The 20,455-nt window shown below is 45.0% G+C and overlaps 1 protein-coding gene and 1 long non-coding RNA gene across 6 annotated transcripts in view; one reads left to right on the top strand and one right to left on the bottom strand.

Annotated features, from left to right (window-relative positions):
- CCNY (cyclin Y) overlaps nt 1–20,455 on the top strand; it is a 266,513-nt gene that overhangs the window by 7,928 nt on the left and 238,130 nt on the right. The gene's annotated exons all lie outside the window — the stretch shown is intronic.
- The window catches only part of LOC116537540, a 48,876-nt gene continuing 33,807 nt past the window's right edge, over nt 5,387–20,455 (bottom strand). For 4 of the 5 annotated variants that reach the window (XR_004263175.1, XR_004263176.1, XR_004263173.1 and 1 more), the window contains one exon: nt 5,387–6,370. This is a non-coding gene — a long non-coding RNA (uncharacterized LOC116537540). The remainder of the gene's footprint in view (nt 6,371–20,455) is intronic. The other variant, XR_004263174.1, reaches the window with a different exon arrangement.

Here is a 20,455-nt window from a genome sequence, read left to right as displayed (position 1 = left end):
TTGCTGTATCGAAACTTTTTATTAATCTATAATGTCTTTCTTTGTCAACTGTAACTTTTAAAACTTTAAGGTCTATTTTGTCTAATGTTAGTATAGCCATCCCTGGCCTATTTTAATTGCTATTTGCATGGAATATCGTTTTCCATTTTTCACTTCCAATGAATTATGTCTTTAGATCTAATAAAAATCATCTGAAGGCAGCAGATAAGTGGGTCAGGTGCTTTATCTGTTCTGCTAATTTCCGGTTTTTGATTGGAGAGTTCAATTCATTTACATTTAAAGAGATTACGGATAAGGTAGGTTTTCTGTCATTTTGCTATTTTTTTTAATATGCCTTATAACTTTTTTGTTCCATGCTTCTTGCCTTACTATCTTTTGTGTTTACTTGATTTTTTATAGTGGAACATTTAAGTTAATTTCTCATTTTGTTGTGTGTATATCTACAGCTATTTTTTCTGTGGTTACCATGGAGATCACATTTAACTTCCTACAGTTATAAAATTCCCACGTTAACTTAAACGACATACAAAAATTCTGCTCCTTTATAGCTCTGTCCCCCGGCTTGATTGTTGATGTCACTAAATTACATGTTTATAGTGTGCTGCCCCAAGCCATAAACTAATAATTATTTTAAGTGCATTTGTGTCTTAAATTAAAAGTAAAAAAAAAATGTGGAATTACAACCCAAAGTTATAATAATACTAACTTTCTGACTAATTTTAAAAAATGTGTTAGTCTCTTAAGAGACTATCATATAGTCTATCATATAGAAAACAAAAACTGAAGTTAAAACCCTTGTTACAACAATACCACCTTTTGTAATGGCCGTGTATTTACCTTTATTGAAATCTTTGTTTCACCATATGGCTTCCAGTTACTGCCTAGTGTCCTTTCATTTCACATTGAGCGACTCTCTTGAGCATTATTGCAGGGAAGGTCAGTGGTAATTCTCTCTTCTTTCTTTCTTGTTTTCTTGCTTCTCTCTCTCTTTCTTTTTTTTGGGGGGGACAGGATCTCGCTATGTTTCTCAGGCTGGTCTCAGACTCTGGGCTCAAGTGATCCTCTCACCTCAGTCTCCCTCCCTCCCTCCCTCCCTCCTTCCTTCCTTCCTTCCTTCCATCTGTTCATCTTTGACAGCGTCTTACTCTGTTGCCCAGGCTGGAGTGCAGTGGCACAATTATGGCTCACTGTAGCCTCAGCCTCTCAGGCTCCAGCAAACTGTTGACCTTCTGTCCCAGCCTCCTTAGTAGCTGGGAGTACTGGTGTGTGCCACCATGCCTGACTAATTTTTAAATTTTTTGTAGAGACAGCATTTTGCCATGCTCCCACACTGGTGTCCAATTCCTGGGCTGAAGCAATTCACTCACCTTGGCCTCTCAAAGTGCTGGGATTACAGATGCGAGCCACTGCTCCTGGCCTAGATTTTCTGCTTTGTCATTGATAGTTCTAATTTGTTCATGCATTCTTATACCTCCCTTTAGTTTTCTGAGTATCTTTAAGACAGCAGTTTTAAAGTCTTTAAACATTAAGTCTCAGTCTCTTGTTTTTTTTCCTTTCATGGTCCAGTCATTGCTGGTTTTTTTTTTTTTTTTTTTGTATGCCTTGTTGAGAGCTGGGCATTCATATCTAATAACATGGGGCCAGGTACAGTGGCTCACGCCTGTAATCCCAGCACTTCGGGAGGCTGAAGCAGGCGGCTGATGAGGTCAGGGGTTCGACCCCAGCCTGGCCAACATAGTGAAACCCCATCTCTACTAAAAATACAAAACGTATCCGGGTGTGGTGGTGGGCGCCTGTAGTCCCAGCTACTCGGGAGGCTGAGGCAGGAGAATCATTTGAACTCAGGAAGTGGAGGTTGCAGTGAGCCAAGACCGTGCCATTGCACTCCAGCCTGGGCAACAGCGCAAGACTCCATCTCAAAGAAAAAAAGAGACACATATGCAGCTGCCCGCTGGGGGAAGGTGGTGAGAAAAAGGGTCGCCGCCATTGTGCCAAGAGCTGAAATTGACCAAAACTAACACGATTTACCATCAAAGTCTTCCGCTGAAAGCTGTAAGTCTTCAATAGATTCCAGAGTTCTAAAGTAGTTACGGCAAAGAGATTCTGCCTGGCAATTGTTGTCTAGATAGGGAGGCCGATTCTTGGTGCTTCCTACTTGATCATCTTCTCAGACTCCTTTGTCCAGGCCTTTGTTTGAAATTATGGCTTCAAATCTTGTTAAGTCTCCTTGGGTGGGGTTTTATTTTTAGCCTTATTTATTCACGGTGGCCTTGACACTGGGTTCAAGTGATCCTCCCACCTCAGCCTCTTGAGTAGCTAGGACTACAGGAGTGCACCACCTTGCTTGGCTGGTTTTTAAATTTTTAAAATTTTAGAGATGGGATTTCACTACGTTGTCCAAGCTGGTCTTGAACTCCTGGGCTCAAGCTTCACAAGGTGCTGCGATTATCAGCATAAGCCAGCACACCCAGTCCTAGGGTTTTTGTTTTTGTTTTGTTTTGTTTTTTTGGCAGATTCTTGCTCTGTCACCCAGACTGGAGTGCAGTGGCATGATCTTGGCTCACTGTAACCTCCACATCCTGGGTTCAAGCAATTCTCCTGCCTCAGCCTTCTAAATAGCTGAGATTACAGATGCATGCCACCACACCTGGGAAATTTTTTGTAATTTTTTTTTTTTAGCAGAGATGGGGTTTGGCCGTGTTGGCCAGGCTGGTCTTGAACTCCTGGCCTCAAGTGATTCACCTGCCTCGATCTTCCAAAGTGCTGGCATTACAGTCTTGAGCCACTGCACCCAGCCCCAATCCTAGTTTTTTTTTTTTTTTTTAATCTAGAAAATAAAATGTGTGCTCTTCTCAAAGAAATTTTATACATAACCAAACAACATGCTTAAAAAAAGGGGGGGACCCTGGCACATCCCATTTTCTCAGAAAATCACTTGCTCTTCTAACTCCTCCAGCCATTTTCTATTATACTTTTTATTTTTTTATTTTTATTTTTATTTTTATTTTATTTATTTATTTATTTTTTGAGATGGAGTTTAACTCTTGTTGCCCAGGCTGGAGTGGAATGGTGCGATCTCGGCTCACCGCAACCTCTGCCTCCTGGGTTCAAGCAATTCTCCTGCCTCAGCCTCCTGAGTAGCTGGGATTACAGGCATGTGCCACCATGCCCAGCTAATTTTTTGTATTTTTAGTAGAGACGGGGTTTCTCCATGTTGACCAGGATGGTCTCGATCTCTTGACCTCGTGATCCGCCCGCCTCGGCCTCCCACAGTGCTGGGATTACAGGCGTGCGCCGCCGCGCCCTGCTCATTTTCTATTATACTAATATCCCAGAAAGAAACCAAAACTGCCGGGGTCAGAGAAAACACAGCAGTCTCTACATAGGGACTGAGAATTTGATCCTGTTCGTGCCTTGTCTAAGTCCACGTCCAGTGCCGCCTTCTCTTCTTTTCTAGTGCTTCTCTCCCCGGCGCCTCTGGTGGTACAGGCTCCCTCATCCTTCCTATCCTGACCACGGCATCTGATGAACTCATTCCTGCCGCCTCTTCTCAGAGTCTGAGTGAGACGGGACCACAGGGAGAAAAGACTCTTGAATGTGGACTTGCATTTGGGTGGAAGCACAGACCACATGCTGTATGTGAAGCCTGCCCCCTGCAAGGCTGCCCCTGCTGCCACTATTAGCCCCATCCCGCCAGGCACGGACTGGACTGGCACCTTCCTTCCCGCCACTCCCGCCACTCCCCTCCCTCCCAGAATTGCAGGAATATGTCCAATCTAGGACCCAGATCGGGGGTCTGGGAAGTTGAGAAAGCTTCCAGTTGGCAAACCCTAAGATGTGGGTTTCACCCTAAGAGTTTTAAATGCTGGCTGTGCGTGAAAACTGCCTGGGAAGCTTTGGGACACTGGCAGTGCCTGTGCCCACCTGAGATCAATCAGATCGTCTGATGTGGTTTAGAATAACTGCCCCATTAACACTGCCAGGCAGGGCCTGCCACCAGAACGTAATTTCTCTTCTCTACATCCAAATCCTGACCTAGGCTTAATCAAAGGCACTTTTGGGATCCTTGAGTCACATCAGAAGCTGATGGTTCCGTTTAAAGATCTTGGCGGTTCCTCCAAGGCTTGGTGTGTTAAGTGTGTGAATAGTGGGCCGGGTTCTATGGCTCAAATCTATAATCCCAAAACTTTGGCAGGAAGATTGCTAGAAGCCAGAAGTTGAAACCCAGCCAGGGCAACATTGTGAGACCCTGTTTCTATAAAAAATAAAACAATTAGCTGGGCATGGTGGTGCACACCTGTGGTCCTGGCTAGTTGGGAGGCCAAAGTGGGAAGATGACATGAGCCCAGGAAGTTGAGGCTGCAGTGAGCCGTGATTGTGCTACTGCAGTTCAGCCGAGGTGACAGAGCAATAGTCTGTCTTAAAAAAACAAACATTAAAAACAGCCTGGGTGGGATGGCTCAAGCCTGTACTCCCAGCACTTTGGGTAGGCTGAGGCAGGCAGATCACGAGGTCAAGAGATCAAGACCATCCTGGCCAACATGGTGAAACCCCGTCTCTACTAAAAATACTAAACATTGGCTGGGCTTGGTGGTGCGCGCCTGTAGTCCCAGCTACTCGGAAGGCTGAGGTTATAGTGAGCCGAGATCTCACCACTGCACTCCAGCCTTGCAACAGAGCAAGACTCCATCTCAAAAAGGAAACAAATAAACAAAAACTAAATAGCTTTGGGAGATTGAGGCAGGAGGATCGCTTGAGGTCAGGAGTTTGAGACCAGTCTGGACAACATAGCAAGACTCTGTCTCTAAAATATTTTTTTTTCCCTGAGTAGCTGGGATTACAGGCCTCTGCCGCCATGCCTGGCTACCTTTTGTATTTTTAGTAATTCTGGCACTTTGGGAGGCTGAGGCAGGTGGATTGGTTGAGGTCAGGAGTTCGAGACCAGCCTGGCCGACATGGTAACATGGCGAAACCCCATCTCTACTAAAAATAGAAAAATTAGTCAGGTATGGTGGTACACACCTGTAATTCCAGCTACTTGGGAGGCTGAGGTAGGAGGATCACTTGAACCTAGAAGGTGGAGTCTGCAGTGAGCTAAGATTATGCCAATGCACTCCAGCCTGGGCAACAATATGAGACTTTGTGTCAAAAAAAAAAAGTCTAGAATCTCATGTAGATCAGATATAGGTGAGACTCAAGGTACTAAGATGGCCATTCCTTGTGAGACGGAACATTTGAGGAAGCAAGTGCAGGAGCCAGAGGGAACAAATGCTAGAACGGGCTGGTCGCTCTTCTCTGGCAGGAGCGGGCTCAGTGCGGGCCCCACAGCAGCGTCCAAGCACCTGGGTTCTTGTCCAGCATCCAGGAAGAATCAGGTCACACACTGTTTCAAAGACGATGAATGTGGAAGACTTTATTGAACAATGGAAGTGGCTCTTGGTGGAAGGGGAGTTGGAAAGGGGATGGTGCAGGAGGAGGAGATCTTTTCCTGAAGCCCAGCCGTCTCTAGCCAGGCTCCCCTCTGAAGCTGCACCATCTGAAGTTAGCCCTGTTTATCTGTAGTCCCTGACAGTTGCTCATATCCCCAACGCTCAGCAGCTTGTATTCCCGATGCTCAGCTGCTTGTGTTGCTCTGCCCGCTGAAGTCTTTATGGGCACATAATAGGAGCGTGGCAGGCCAAAAAAGCAACATTTGGGTGGAAAAACCGGGCCAGCTGTTTCTAGGGCCACAGTTCCAAGCTTAAGGGTGGGGTTTAGCCAGGAGCCCAGCTATTCTCTGTTAGTACCATTTATCTTGATGCAAATTCCCCTCTAGCTGTAAGCCTGTGAAATCAAACAAGTTTTCCCAAACATTGTATTTTTACTTCCAAAATACAATGTTGAGACAAGCATAGGATAGACATTCCCATTCCAAAAAGGAAAAACAGGCAAGAAGAAAGGGATAACTGTCCCCAGTTAAGTCCAAAACCCAACAAGGGCAAACAACATTAAATCTTAAAGCTTGAATCTCACCTTCTTTGACTCATGTCCCACATGGGTGTGGTTGGGTGGCTTTGCTGAGGACAGTCCATGCTCTTATGGGATTCTGTTGTTCCTGGGGCTGCCCCAGGCTGGTGTTGTGTGCTGGTGGCAATACCCCCACTTCTCAGTGCCAATATCAGTCTCAGCCTGTTTGTGCTGGTATAAAAAATAACACCTACTGGGTAAGTTACAAACAATGAAGATTTACTGCTCACAGTTCTGGAGGCTGGGAAGTCCAAGATTAAGGTGCTGGCAGAATTGGGGTCTGGCGAGGGCTACTCTCTGTTTCCATTCTGGAGAGGAGGAACTCTGCTTTCATTCTGCATATTCTGGAGAGGAGGAACTCTGTCTTCACGTGGTGGAAAAGATAAAGAGGTGAACAAAAGAGCAAACTCCCTCCAACAAATCCTTTGGTTAGGGGCACCCAATCCCATTCATGGGGGCTCGCGGGCATGACCCAGGCCCCTCCTAAAGGCTGCACCTCTTAATACTGTGGCATAGGAGACTAAAATCCACTTTAATGAATTTTGGAGGGACAAAAACATTCAAACCTAGCACAAATAGAAAAATAGAAGAAGGGGGGATTACCACTGTAATTCTGTTTTCTTTTTAAAATAAATCTCCTGGCAGCTTTCATTTAAACCAATGTAATTTTTATGAGAGTCCTCTGTGACTCACATCAACTGACAGCAGACTTGTCACTTCCTTGTTTCAGAGTTAATAAATGAATTGCAGGAACATTTTCAGATTTTGTTCTCATTATGCAAAAATTACAGTTTTAAAATAGCAAGGCCACACTAAACATATTTTTGGGTTTTTGTTGCCTGAATTGGTGCATGTGCCGGAAGTGTGAGTGCTCCAATTTGCCCAGTCCACAACACCACCTGCCAATCATGTCGTCCCTTTTTGTTGCTCTAAGCTCAGTGTGTAGCTGAATCTCTACCCCTTTCTACAATTCTTAGACACACTCAATTCTTTTGGGTATATTTTTATTGAGTTAAAGTTTCTGGAAGGTTCTGGCAGTTTCTGGCTGCCATCTAAGATTAGAAGTCATGCTCCGTCATAAGTTGAACAAACCGAAAAATCAACAGCTCTTTTTAGATCTGTCAGAGAAGTGAAGTCACAGGGAAAACCACTGTCCCCAAAACTGGAGAGACAGACAGGCAGTGATGGAAAATCACAACTTAATAAAGCAAAAACCCACAAACAAAGTCCTCCACAGGAATCAGCTCCAGGACAGGAGAACCTGAACTGTGATGGCCGGATTGCCAGAGGTTCAGCATGGACAAGCCCGAGAGTTAAAAACTTCAGGGGGAGCCATTCGGAAGAGACTCCCACACACTCCTTTGAATTTTACCTCCCAGAGCTCTCCCAGGTCCTCACCATGAAAGAAGAAAAATCCCCTGTGCTTCTGGCAGCGGGAAGGAAAAATCACCATTCGCAAATCCCCCAGAGCATTTGTTCTCAACAAGGTCAGCCCTCTGGAGAAACTATTTTATCAGAGCCTAACTTGCTAGGCTTTTTTGAAAAACAGTGTCTCACACTGTCACCCAGGCTAAAGTGCAGGCTGACTGCTGTCCTCTGATAGGGGAAATCTGAGCTTCCCACTCTCCACCTCCACCATCTGTCTTGCAGCTCACTTCCTCCTTCACCCTGATGCCAGGGGCCCTCCTTGGGTTTGCAATCCATTTCCTTTGCTCTTTGCCCGCTGCCCCCCTCTGCAGCCCCCTTGGGTTCCACAGTGCATTGTGACAATTACCCTCTGGCTTACACCCTCAGCTCACATGCTCCTCTTTCTTTCTCCCGAATAGCTGGGAATACAGGCATGTGCCACTACATCTGGCTACTTTTGTATTTTTAGTAGAGACAGGGTTTCTCCATGTTGGCCAGGCTGGTCTCGAACTCCCCACCTCACGTGATCTGCCCATCTTGGCCTCCCAAAGTGCTGGGATTACAGGCACGAGCCACTGCGCCGGGTCTATTTTTTGATTTTTAAATAATTGTCACTCTGACTGGTGTGAGATGGTGTCTCACTGTGGTTTGCTTTGCCTTTCTCTAATGATCAGTGATGTTGAGCTTTTTTTCACTTGCTTGTTACAAATTGCTATAAACTTCAAGTATGCTCTTCGTGCTGCCTGCCTGGAGGTCCTACATTTCCTAATTCATTCTCCCTTCCATCCTCCTAAGTGCATATTTCTCCTTAATCCTGTGTGCTCACATCTCCAAAACCTCCTTGTCCTCATTCTTAATTAACTTTTTTTTCTGAGACGGAGTCTTGGTCTATCGCCTAGACCTGACTGCAATGGCATGATCTCACTGTAACGTCAAGCGATTCTCCTGCCTCAGCCTTCTGAGTAGCTGGGATTACAGGCACGCATCATCACGACGCACCACCACACCGGCTAATTATTTTGTATTTTTAGTAGAGATGGGGGTTTCATCATGTTGGCCAGGCTGGTCTTGAACTCCTGACCTCAAGTGATCTGCCTGTCTCAGCCTCTCAAAGTGCTGGGATTACAGGCATGAGCCACCACCGCGCCCGGCCGTCCTCCTCATTCTTATCAGTTCATGAAGTTTACTTGTACTCTCTGGCCTGGTATGGGTCCAGTCTAGGATGGGATTGCCAGAGCCGTCTTAGGGAGGATAGACCCCCAAACTATGGCCTAGTGGATTTGGCCAATGCAGGTCATGATGAGCGGCTCCATCCATGGGGTTACTTGATGTCTTGTGGTCAAACACATCAACTCTCCTGGACCACTTGTGCGATGGGAGCGGCTTTATGTGAAATGCTGCATAGCCTTGTTCCCAAACCAGAGGAGGCTACATTGTGAGTCTCCTACTGGGCTTACTGCAAACTCCCCACAGCATCTGTTTCCACCACAGGTCCCTCTAGTATATAAGGTCTGCTAGGGGACAGGGCCCAAGCAGTATGACTGCTTGCACGGCAGCCAGGACCTGCGGCAGGGCCCTTCCTGCTCTGGGTCCCATCTGGCAGCCTTCCATGTCACCCAGTAAGTCGGCTGCAGCAGCATTCCCATGTGTGGAATTTGCTGCCTCCAGAACCTGGAAGGACTTGCCATGTGTATTAGTCTGTTCTCATGCTGCTTGTAATAAAGACATACCCAAGACTGGGTTATTTGTAAGGGAAAAGTGGTTTAATTAAGTCAATTAAAACTAAGTCAGTTTCACGTGGCTGGGGAGGCCTCACAATCATGGCAGAAGGTGAAGAAAGAGCAGAGGCACTTCTTACATGGTGGCAGGCAAGAGATAATGAGAACCAAGCGAGAGGGGAAACCCGTTTAAAACCATCAGACCTTTTGAGACTTGTTCACTACCATGAGAACAGTATGGGGGGAAACCACCCCATGATTCAGTTATCTCCCACTGGGTCCCCCCCACAATGGATTGTGGGAGCTACAATTCAAGATGAGATTTGGATGGAAACACAGCCAAACCATATCACCATGTGCTATGCATCTTCTTAGCGGGTGGATGTCCCCACATACTTCAGCCCTCTGGCCCCCCAAGCATTTCCCTGATGTCACAGGCTCCTAAACCTGCACAGCGCTCACCGTTCACCCTGCAAATGGCATATGTTTTATCAAGGCCTGCAGGATCTTGCCATCTCTTCCTCCTCAGGTCCAATCAGCACCAGGTCTTCAATGCAAAGGACCCATGTCTTATAGTGCGGGATGTCCAGATGGTCCGGGTGTCGTTCAAGTGTAATGTGACAGAAGGCAGGGAGCTAACGTAGTCCCGAGGGTAGACTGAAATGCATACTGTTTCATGTCCCGTGTGAATGGTAACTGCTTCTGATCCTTCTTATTTTGAGAGGGATGGGAAAGAACACACATTTGCCAGCTGGGCGGTCAGATGCCTTGTGCCAGAGGCGGTGCTAATGCGCTCTAGCGAAGCCGCCACACGGGCACGGCAGCTGCCGCTTGGGCTGCTCCTTAATTAAGTCTGCTGCAGTCTCCCGTCACCTGCTGTGACCCCCCTGGCTTCTGCAGGGGCTAGGCTGGTGGAAGAAATGAGGATATGATGGAGACCACTAGCCCTTCATTCTTTAAGGATCTGAGGGTGGCATTGCTTTCCAGGTATTGTTTTTGATTCACTGTCATTCCTTTTTTTTTTTTTTTTTTTTTTGAGATGGCGTCTTACTCTGTCACCTAGGCTGGAGTACACTGGCATGATCTTGGCTCACTGCAACCTCCGCCTGCCTGGGTTCAAGCAATTCTCCTGCCTTAGCCTCCCAAGTAGCTGGGACTACAGGTGTCTGCCACCACGCTTCGCTATTTTTTTTTTTTTTTTGTATTTTTAGTAGAGATGGGGTTTCACCCTGTTGGCCAGGCTGGTTTCGAACTCCGACCTCAAGTGATTCGCCTGCATTGGCCTCCCAAGTGCTGGGATTACAGGCATGAACCACCAGGCCTGGCCAATTCACTGTCATTCCCGCGGGAGAAGGGAGTTCAGAGGTTTCCACTTGGCCTTCCTGCTGCGATAATTCTCACTTTGCAGGTGGGGATTTTGCCACCTAAAGAGTGTGTCCAGTCTTATTGTACAAACAGGATTGGAGGAATGACCACCGGGCAGATCTGGGAGCTGGACCCAGGTCGGGACCCCATGGACCACACAGCCCCAGCCACCCCCAGTTTAGCAGGGAAGGCATGGTGATACTTCGAATCCCAGGTTTCAGTGTCAATCCAGACTCTATCCAATCATCCTCAGAAAGTCTAGGCAGGCATTCCCCTTTCACCAAGGCATGGTTACCCAGGTAACAGCCTTAGTTATTTGCAGAAGGTCTGAGGAATCACTACTAAATGCATTTACCATGTTTCTGCAGACACAGACTTCTCATTCAGTCAGCTCTGGATCTGAAAATAGGCTCAGGCTCAGAAACAAACAAGGGATCGTGACTTTTACTGCAGCAGCTATCTTTAACCGCGTAACCATTTTTGAGTTTTCTGAATTATGCCCTCCGAGCCCTCTTCCTTGTTCTCTGTGCGAGGGACTCCTCCATCTGCCATTCCAACCTGGTGTTCGTTGAGATACTTGCACCAGCCTTGATTCTAATGATGAGGTGCTGCTACTCAGCCTCCATCATTTTGGAAGGTTAGAATCCTCATTTGCTATGTTTTGTTGAATCTTCCTCATCTTCAATTTTTGTTTGTTTGAGACAGGGTTGCTCACTCTGTCTCCCAGGCTAGCCTGGAGTGGTGTAATCGTAGCTCACTGCAGCCTCAAACTGCTGGCCTCAAGCAATCCTCCCACCTCAGCCTCCCAACTAACCAGGGCGACAGGCGTGTACCACCACGCCTGGCTATTTCAGAAAAAATTTTTTATAGTGATGGGTTCTCGCTATGTTGCCCAGGTTGGTCTTGAATTCCTCGGCTCATGGGATCCTCCCAGCTTGGAATCCCAAAGTGCTGGGATTACAGGTGTGAGCCACCATGCCCAGCCTGTTTAAAAATCTGAACAGGCTGGACACCAAGGCTCGCACCTATAACCCAGCACTTTGGGAGGCTGAGGCGGGCAGATCACCTGAGGTCAGGAGTTTGAGGCCAGCCTGGCCAACACAGTGAAACCCGGTCTCTACTAAAAATACAAAAAATTAGCCGGGAGTGGTGATGCATGCTTGTAATCCCAGATACTCGGGAGGCTGAGGCAGGAGAATCACTTGAACCCAGGCGATGGAGGTTGCAGTGAGCCGAGATCGCACCACCGCCCTCTAACCTGGAAGAGGAAGCAAGACTTTCTCAAAACAATTAACAACAATTAAAAAAGAAAAGAAAGTGGGGCTGATGGGGCTGTAGTGGAGTTGGCTGGTGTACTTTGTTCTATGCTCGCAATGCAGAAGAGCCTATTGCCAGGCTGTTAGGACACATAAATTGTATATCACTGCTTAACAACAGATGACAGCAAAGAGATCAATGCCACGGTGCTGAAGCTTAGTGCGCCCGAGAGAGTTCCGGCTTGTAATTACATGCTCTAACGTGTTCCACGGCTGTATTCCTTTGATTACTGAGGTGTGCCGCACATCGAGTGAACTTCACCTGGGTTTCACCATCCCACTGGGATCGTTGAGGGTACAGTTCCTTAGTCTGTAGCATTAATGAAGGCAGTGGATGCTCCCGGAGGCCCAAACTAGCTTTTGATTCGTGTATTTTTGGGAACTCTGCTGGTGCACATACTTCTGAATAATTTAGTGTACTACCATTGATGACACCAGATGATAAAAACTATTCACTCCTCTACTTAAGTGAATCGAGCAGCAGAAGGTACTAAAATCTTACAGTTTTATAATTCAGTGTATAAGAGATGAGATATAAGTGGATAAAAATATCAATATTTCATTGCACACACTAGAAACATTAGTTAGGGACATATTGTGACTTGAGAAAGTCAACAGTGGAAGAATAATGAAAGCTTATTGTGCAGGGTCAGGACAGTTTTGACGGCAGGTAATGAACACTCTAACCACCTCCAAGGAATAGTGTACTGCTTCATAACGGTTTTTCTAAAAAATAGCTTAATTGGGCTGGGTGAAGTGACTCAGGCCTGTATTCCCAGCACTTTGGGAGGCTGAGGTGGGTGGATCACTTGAGGTCAGGAGTTCGAGACCAGCCTGGCCAACATGTTGAAACCCTGTCTCTACTAAAACTACAAAAATTAGCCAGACGTGGTGGCACGTGCCTGTAGTTCCAGCCACTTGGGAGGCTGAGGCAGGAGAATCACTTGAACCTGGGAGGCGAAGATTGCTGTGAGCTGAGATTGCACCAGTGCACTCCAGCCTAGGTGACAAAGTGAGACTCTTTCTTGACAAAATAAACAAATAAAACAAACTGTAACAAACTTAGAAGAATTGAAATCATACAAAGTATGGTCTTTAACATAATGAAACTAACCTGAAACTGAATAAGAATGCCCACTTAATTTTTTATATTTTTTGTAGAGAGAGGATTTCACCATGTTGGCCAGGCTGGTCTTGAACTCCTGACCTCAAGCGATCTGCCTACCTTGGCCTCCCTAAGTGCTGAGATTACAGGCGTGAGCCACACAGCCTTTTACTCTTAACCCACTTATATCATGTTTGAACTGAGTTTCTTGTAAACAGCATGTATTTGGTTCATTTAACATCCATTTTGATTATCTCTATTTATTTGTATATGTTGAGACAGGGTCTTGCTCTGCCGCCCAGACTGGAGCGTGGTGGTGTGATCACAGCTCACTGCAGCCTTCACCTCCTGTACCCAAGCGATCCTCCCACCTCCCTGAGTAGCTGGGACTACTCAGATGTGAGCCACCATACCTGGCTAATTTTATTTCTTGATCACTATTATTATTATTGTTATTATTTGTAGAGACAGGGTCTCATTACGTTACTCAGGCTGGTGTTGAGCTCCTAGGCTCAAGCGATCCTCCCAAAGTGGTGGGATCAGGGGCGTGAGCCACCACGCCTGGCCAATAAGCTCTGACTTCAGCTCGCTGTGTTTAAGCCATTTGCATTTAAAAAAAATATGGATGTGTCTGGATTTAGTTTTAACATGTTATTATTTGTTTTCTGTGTGTTCCCTCTGGTTTACATTTGTTTCCTCTTTTCTGACTTCTTTGGGATTATGTGAATATTTTCTACTATTCCAATTTAGTTTATGATTGCTTTTTGATGATATCTCTCCATACAGTTTTTTTTCTTCTTTTTATTTATTTAGCGGCAACTCTAGACATTATGATATACATACTTAAACTTTTTTGTTGTTTTTTGGAGACAGAGTCTTGCTCTGTCGCCCAGATTGGAGTGAAATGACACGATCTCAGCTCACTGGAACCCCCACCTCCCCGGTTCAATTGATTCTTCTGCTTCAGCGTCTGAGTAGCTGGGATTACAGGCACCCACCACTGAGCCTAGCTAATTATTGTATTTTTAATAGAGACACGGTTTCACCATGTTGGCCAGGCTGGTTTCAAACTTATGACCTCAGGTGATCTGCCCGCCTCAGCCTCTCAAAGTGCTGGGATTACAGGTGTGAGCCATTGTATCTGGCCTAATTTTTTTTTTTTTAACTGTAGTTTATCTAGCTGTCTATGGATGAATATTTGGGTTGGTTGTTTCCAGTTTTTGAAAATTATAAAGATGATTTAAACATGTATGCATATGTTTTGTATAAACATATGTTTTGAGTCTTCTTGTGTAAATGCCAAGAAGTACAATTGTTTATATGTTTGACTTCATTTTTAAAAAAACCTGACAACTGTTTTCAAAGTGACTGTAACATTTCACATTCTTACCAGCAATGTAAGAGTTCCAGTTTCAGTTACTGATTTCTAATTAAATTGCAACTTGTGGGAGAAGCCCAGTATGTGATTGCAATCCCGCTGGATTTATTAAGACTAGTTTCATGGCCCAGTGTATGACGAACATTCCATCTGCACTGAAAACACTGTTTAGTCTGCCACTGGAGGGTGGAACGTTCTGTAAAAGTTAATTGGATCCAGTTAGTTGATAGCACGTTCAAGTCTTCTGTATTCGTACCAATTTTCTATCTGCGATTTCTATCAATTATGAAGAGAAGGGTGGTGAAATACATAACTCAGTGATGGATTTGTCTTTTTTCCCTTTCAATTCTGTCAGTTTTTGCTTCAGGTCTTTTGAAGTTCTACAACTGGGTGCATTCACATTTAGGAATGCTATTTCTTCTTAGTGACTTGATAGTTTATCACTGTGAAATGTTCTTCTTTATGTCTGGTGCTGTTTCTTGCCCTAAAGGGTTTTGCCAGAAATGAATACAGTCAATCCATCTTTCTTATGTCTCTTGTTTACCCTCTCCATCCTTTTACTTTTAACATCCTTGTGTCCAATACTTTATTATCCAGTTGGATAATCTCTGATTTATAATTGGGATGCTTAATTCATACTGATTTAGTATAATTACTGATATGGTTAGGCTTAAATCTACTGTCTTGCTATTCGTTTTCTATTTATGCCATACTTTTTTTCCCTTCTTTTCCTGCCTCTTTGGATTAGTTGAGTATTTTTCAATATTTCATTTTATCTTCTCCATTGGCTAATAACACTTTTAAAAAAAAAAAAAAAAAAAGAATGGTTTCTGTAAGGTTTATGGAATACATCTTTAGTTTATCAGTGTACCTTCAAATAATATGATGCCACTTCTACATAACGTAAGTTTTCAGAACAGTATACTTTCTTTCTTTCTTTCCTTTTTTTTTTTTTTTTTTTTTGAGACAGCGTCTCACTCTGTTGCCCAGGCTGGAGTGCAGTGGCAACAACTCGGCTCACTGCAACCTTCACCTCCCCGGTTCAAGCGCTTCTTTTGCCTCAGCCTCCTGAGTAGCTGGGATTACAGGTGTACGCCACCATGCCTGGCTAATTTTTGTATTTTTAGTAAAGATGGGGTTTCACCATGTTGGCCAGGCTGGTTTCAAACTTATGACCTTAGGTGATCCACCTGCCTTGGCCTCCCAAAGTGCTGGATTACAGGCGCGAGCCACTGCGCCCAGCCCAGAACAGTATACTTTGGAGGTCTTCCAGCTTACTTGTCTGTTCAGAACCCAAACACCTCTCAGATCTCTAGGGGATTGCTCGTCTTACAGTTCCCTAGTAGTTGTTCTTTGCTTGGCCTCATAGAGTTTTTACTTTGTGCATGAGCCAAAGAAACTCCAGCCCTGGGAATTCCAGCTGCCCCACCCTCCCTACTTCTGCCTCCTCAGTGCAGCCAGACTGCCATGCCCTGCCTGAGTTTCCCTCCTATATCACGATCTGCAAAGCAGCTTCAGAAGGAAAGCTGGGATGAGCACAGGTCTTGCCTTGTTTCACTTCTCTCGGGGGTTACAGTTCGGCTTTGTCTGTTGTTCGGTGTCTGAAAACAATTGTTTCCTGTATCTTCTCCAGTGTCCTGTTTATTGCAGTAGGGCAAGTCCTGTACCAGTTACTGCTTCGTGACCAGAAGCAGTAGTCTTCTCTTTATTTGTTTTTCTTAGACCTTTATTTTTGCATTCACTTATACAATTTGTTTTTTATTTATCATTGCCATGTGGTTCTTTAAAAATCTGTTTATTTTCTGCTTAACAACTGCTTTACTCAGTGGGCTAAATGTGCTTGCAGACATACTGCTTAGAGCATTTTCAAAGTAAATACGCTGTGTTTTAAGACTTCTAATGTAAGCTCTATAATTTATTCAAGTTCGTATTCTAATATTCAATACATTATTATTATGTTTTGAGAGAGTTTCGTTCTTGTCAACCAGGATGGAGTGCAGTGGCGCAATCTCAGCTCACAGCAACCTCTGCCTCCCAGCTTCAAGCGTTTCTCCTGTCTCAGCCTCCTGAGTAGCTGATTACAGGCACCCGCCACCATGCCCGGCTAATTTTGTATTTTTAGTAGAAACAGGGTTTAGCCTTGTTGGCTAAGCTGGTCTCGAATTCCTGCCCTCAGGTGATCCACCCACCTTGGCCTTCTTAAGTGCTAGGATTAAGGCCCACTACATTTTTATTATTAATTAGCATGCAGTATATATAATTTCATTTAAGTCAGTCATCAGGTAACAATATGATTTAAAAGAATGAAAAAAGTAAACTCTTGGAGTAACTTAGGAATTGGAGAGAAGTTTTCCAGCCTTCTTTCCTGTCCTGGGAAATAACTAGATTCATGCTACCATGTAACAAATGCATATTGGATATACATATCTGCTGTTTTCTTTCTTCCAGAGGACTTCGAGTCTGACCAGTTGATGTATATAATTTGGGTTTAAATAAATGCCTGGAAAGATCTAGATCAAGCTTTAAACAGCAGCTATTTTTAAGGGGTAGGGTTAGAGGGGACTTTTATTTTCTTTTCTATTCATGTGAATTTTTTTTTTTTTTTACTTTTTACAATTAGTATGTGTAGTAAATATAGTCAGGACAATTTTTTCATTTTGAAAACAAAGAGACGATAAAAAATGAATATTGCCCATGACAATAGCTAGCATTTGTTGAATGTTTATTATGTGCCGTTCGATTCTCAGTGTTTTACAGTATCAACTTCGAACCCACCACAACCCCACGAGACAGGACCTATATTATACCCATTCATTATTTATTTATTTTGAGAAGGAGCCTCGCTCCATGTTTTGAGACAGAGGAGTGAGGAGGAGGCACCCTTCACCCAGGCTGGAGTGCAGTGGCGTGATCGCGACTCACTGTAACCTCCGCCTCCCAGGTTCAAGCGATTCTCCTGCCTCAGCCTCCCAAGTAGCTGGGATTACAGGCGCCCACTATCACGCCTGGCTAATTTTTTTTTTTTGTATTTTTAGTAGCGATGAAGTTTCACCATGTTGGCCAGGCTGGTCTCCAACTCCTGACTTCAAGTGATTCGCCCGCCTTGACCTCCTAAAGTGCTGGGATGACAGGTCTGAGTCACCGCGTCCAACTATTACACCCATTTAAATAGGAGGAAAGATGCTTTAGAGAGATCACACACAGATTCAAACTCATATAATCTGGCATCAGGGCTGAGATCTTAACTACAACATACATTAGCTTTCAGAGCAGCTTTTGCCTGAAGACAAGCATAATATTCCTTGTTTAATAGATATATCACCAATGCATGCAGACAGGATGGAAGACCCAGTTGTGAATATGGGTTGAATTGTGTATCTATTTCCATTAACGCTAGAAAGGGTTGTCTGAGAGACAGTGTGAAGACTTTCCTGGAAATGTTTCATAATGATATTGTTTATATCCACCTGGGAGAGTGAAGGTAAAATGAAGTCACTTCACTTCCAGGTAGTCCACGGCAAGCTGTAATCCCCACTCTGCAGATGTTCTTGGCTGCACAGGGCTTTAATGCATGCTATTTCTCCTACTCCTTGAACACGTGGGATATTGAGCCTGACAAATTAGCAGTCTTTGCTTGTTTCTTTGATTGGAAGCATGTTTTCATCGCTGTCCTTGTTTTGTTTTCTCACTCTGTCACCCAGGCCTGGAGAGCAGTGGCACCATCATGGCTCACTGCAGCCTTGACCTCCCTGGGCTCCAGCGATCCTCCTGCCTCAGCCTCCTGAGTAGCTGGGACTGCAGGCTTGCAGGTGCACGCCACCATGCCTAGCTAATTTTTGTGTTTTTTGTAGAGATGGGGTCTCAATATGTTGCCCAGGCTGGTTTCAAACTCCTGTGCTCAGGTGATCTGCCTGCCTTGGCCTCCCAAAGTGCTAGGATTACAGGCACGAGTCACCCCTCCCAGCCTTCATTGCTATTTTTCTATCAAAACAGCAGGTTAATACTTTGACATTTTTTTTTTTTTTTTTTTGAGATGGAGTCTTGCTCTGTCACCCAGGCTGGAGTGCACTGGCATGATCTCAGCTCACTGTAGCCTCCACCTCCTGGGTTCAAGAGATTCTCCTGTCCTCAGCCTCCTTAGTAGCTGGGATTACAGGTGCTCACCACCATGCCTGGCTAATTTTTGTATTTTTAGTAGAGACGGGGTTTTGCCATGTTGGCCAGGCTGGTCTCAAACTCCTGACTTTAGGTGATCCACCCGCCTCAGCCTCCCAAAGTGCTGGAATTACAGGCGTGAGCCACTGTGCCCGGCCCAACATGTTCATATTTTAAAATGAAGAACAAAACAGCCAACCTAAGAAAAGAAACAAGCAGGTACCCAAAGGCATCTCAGGACAAAAAACCTGTGGCTGAACAATTCAATCTACATTATAGCCATTGAGAACAGTATTAATTTCTCAATTAACAGCAAGAGCAGAGAGGTCATGAACAGATAAGGCTGAGTACCAAATTGCTAAAACATTTTGAGATGTGCTAGCATAAAAGCTTCTTGTAAGTAAGGTATGCTTATTCAGTACAGGTATTGATCGACTTACCACCTATGCAACTTACGACCATTTGACTTTACGACCACAATCGCTAGCCACGACTGCTCCGCGTCTGGCAGTGCAAACGTTGGACCAGCTTCCGGCAGCACTACCATCTCCGCGTGCACCATTTCAACTGTACATATAGCCCACTCAACGTACGACCAAATTGTGTTACGACCGGTCCGTGGTCCCGACCGTGGTCGTAAATCGAGCACTAGCTGTATAACCAAAACAATAATTATTAGAAATTATGAAGGCAAGGAGGCTGGGCACAGTGGCTCATGCCTGTAATCCCAGCACTTTGAAAAGCCATGGCAGGAGGATTGCTTGAGGTCAGGAGTTCGAGACCATCTTGGGAAACATATTGAGACCCTGTCTCTACAAATATAATTATCTGGGTGTGATGGCACACACTTGTAGTCCTAGCTACTTGGGATGCTGAGGCAGGGGGATGATTTGAGCTCAGGGATTGCAGGCTGCAGTGAGCCCTGACTACACCACTGCACTCCAGCATGGGTGACAGAGCAAGACCTTGTTTCTTAAAAAGAACATGAAAGAAGGAAAGAAGGAAAGAAAGGAAGGAAGGAGAGGAAGAAAAAGAAACAAGAAAGAAACAAAAGGAAGGAAGGAGAGAAAGAAACAAGAAAGAAAAGGAAGGAAGGAGAGAAAGAAAGACAGGAGAGAGAAGGAGAAAGAAAGAAAGAGAAAGAAAGAGGTAGATGTATGTCAAATAGAAAAAACCCCGGTCGTTCAAATTTTCCTACTAGATTAAAAGACAGACAAGAGCACAGATGATGATGTAGGGAAGAGACTAGGTTCCACCACTCTACCCAGCCATCACAGTCAGCTTGGAATTAGAGCTAATTAGGAAGAAAGGAAAAAGTATTTGTGACACCTGCCGGAGGCTGGCCGGGTGCTGCAGTTTCTCTGTCTCCTGCTCCAGTGGGTGGGCTTCTTGAAGGCTCCGATTCCTCTTCCCTCTTTCAGTGCCTTCGCCGCTCCTGCACCTGGGGGAGCTCAGCATGGGTTTGCTCAGTTCACGTGACAGCTAGGTTAGAAATGGATTGGGAAGGGTGTTGCTGAGGAGGTTACAATTTATAATCTAATAAGAGCCGTTATAGGTTCTTGAAAAGGCTTTTTTCTTCTTTCAATTAAAAGTGGTTTGGTTAGCGTAGTGCAGGGTTTCTCAGCCTCAGTACTATTGGCATGTGGAGCTGGATCATTTTGGTTGTGGGGGCTGCCCGGTGCCTTGTAGGATGTTTAGCAGAATCGCTGGCCTCTATCCACTCATGCCAGTGGCATCTCCTAGTTGAACAACCATAAATGTCTCCTGGGGGCAAAACTGCCCTGGCTAAGAACCGCCAGGATGTTAGGGGGAGTGCTGAGCCTCGAGACAGGGGAGATCAGAGTAAGAAGAGCCAAAAAAGGTGGGTGGATGGAAGAGACACTAATGCAAGTGTGATCTAAGAGCAGTGACTCCCATCACTGTTGCTGTGTTACACAATATTTAGGAGCCTAATATACAAGCGTCATGTAGTATTGAACTACAAATGCACACAAACAATTCATAG

This window comes from Sapajus apella, unplaced genomic scaffold, assembly GCF_009761245.1.
Source record: "Sapajus apella isolate SASKATOON/1434 unplaced genomic scaffold, GSC_monkey_1.0 scaffold111, whole genome shotgun sequence".
NCBI lineage: Eukaryota > Metazoa > Chordata > Mammalia > Primates > Cebidae > Sapajus > Sapajus apella.
This window is presented reverse-complemented; position numbering and strand designations above follow the sequence as displayed.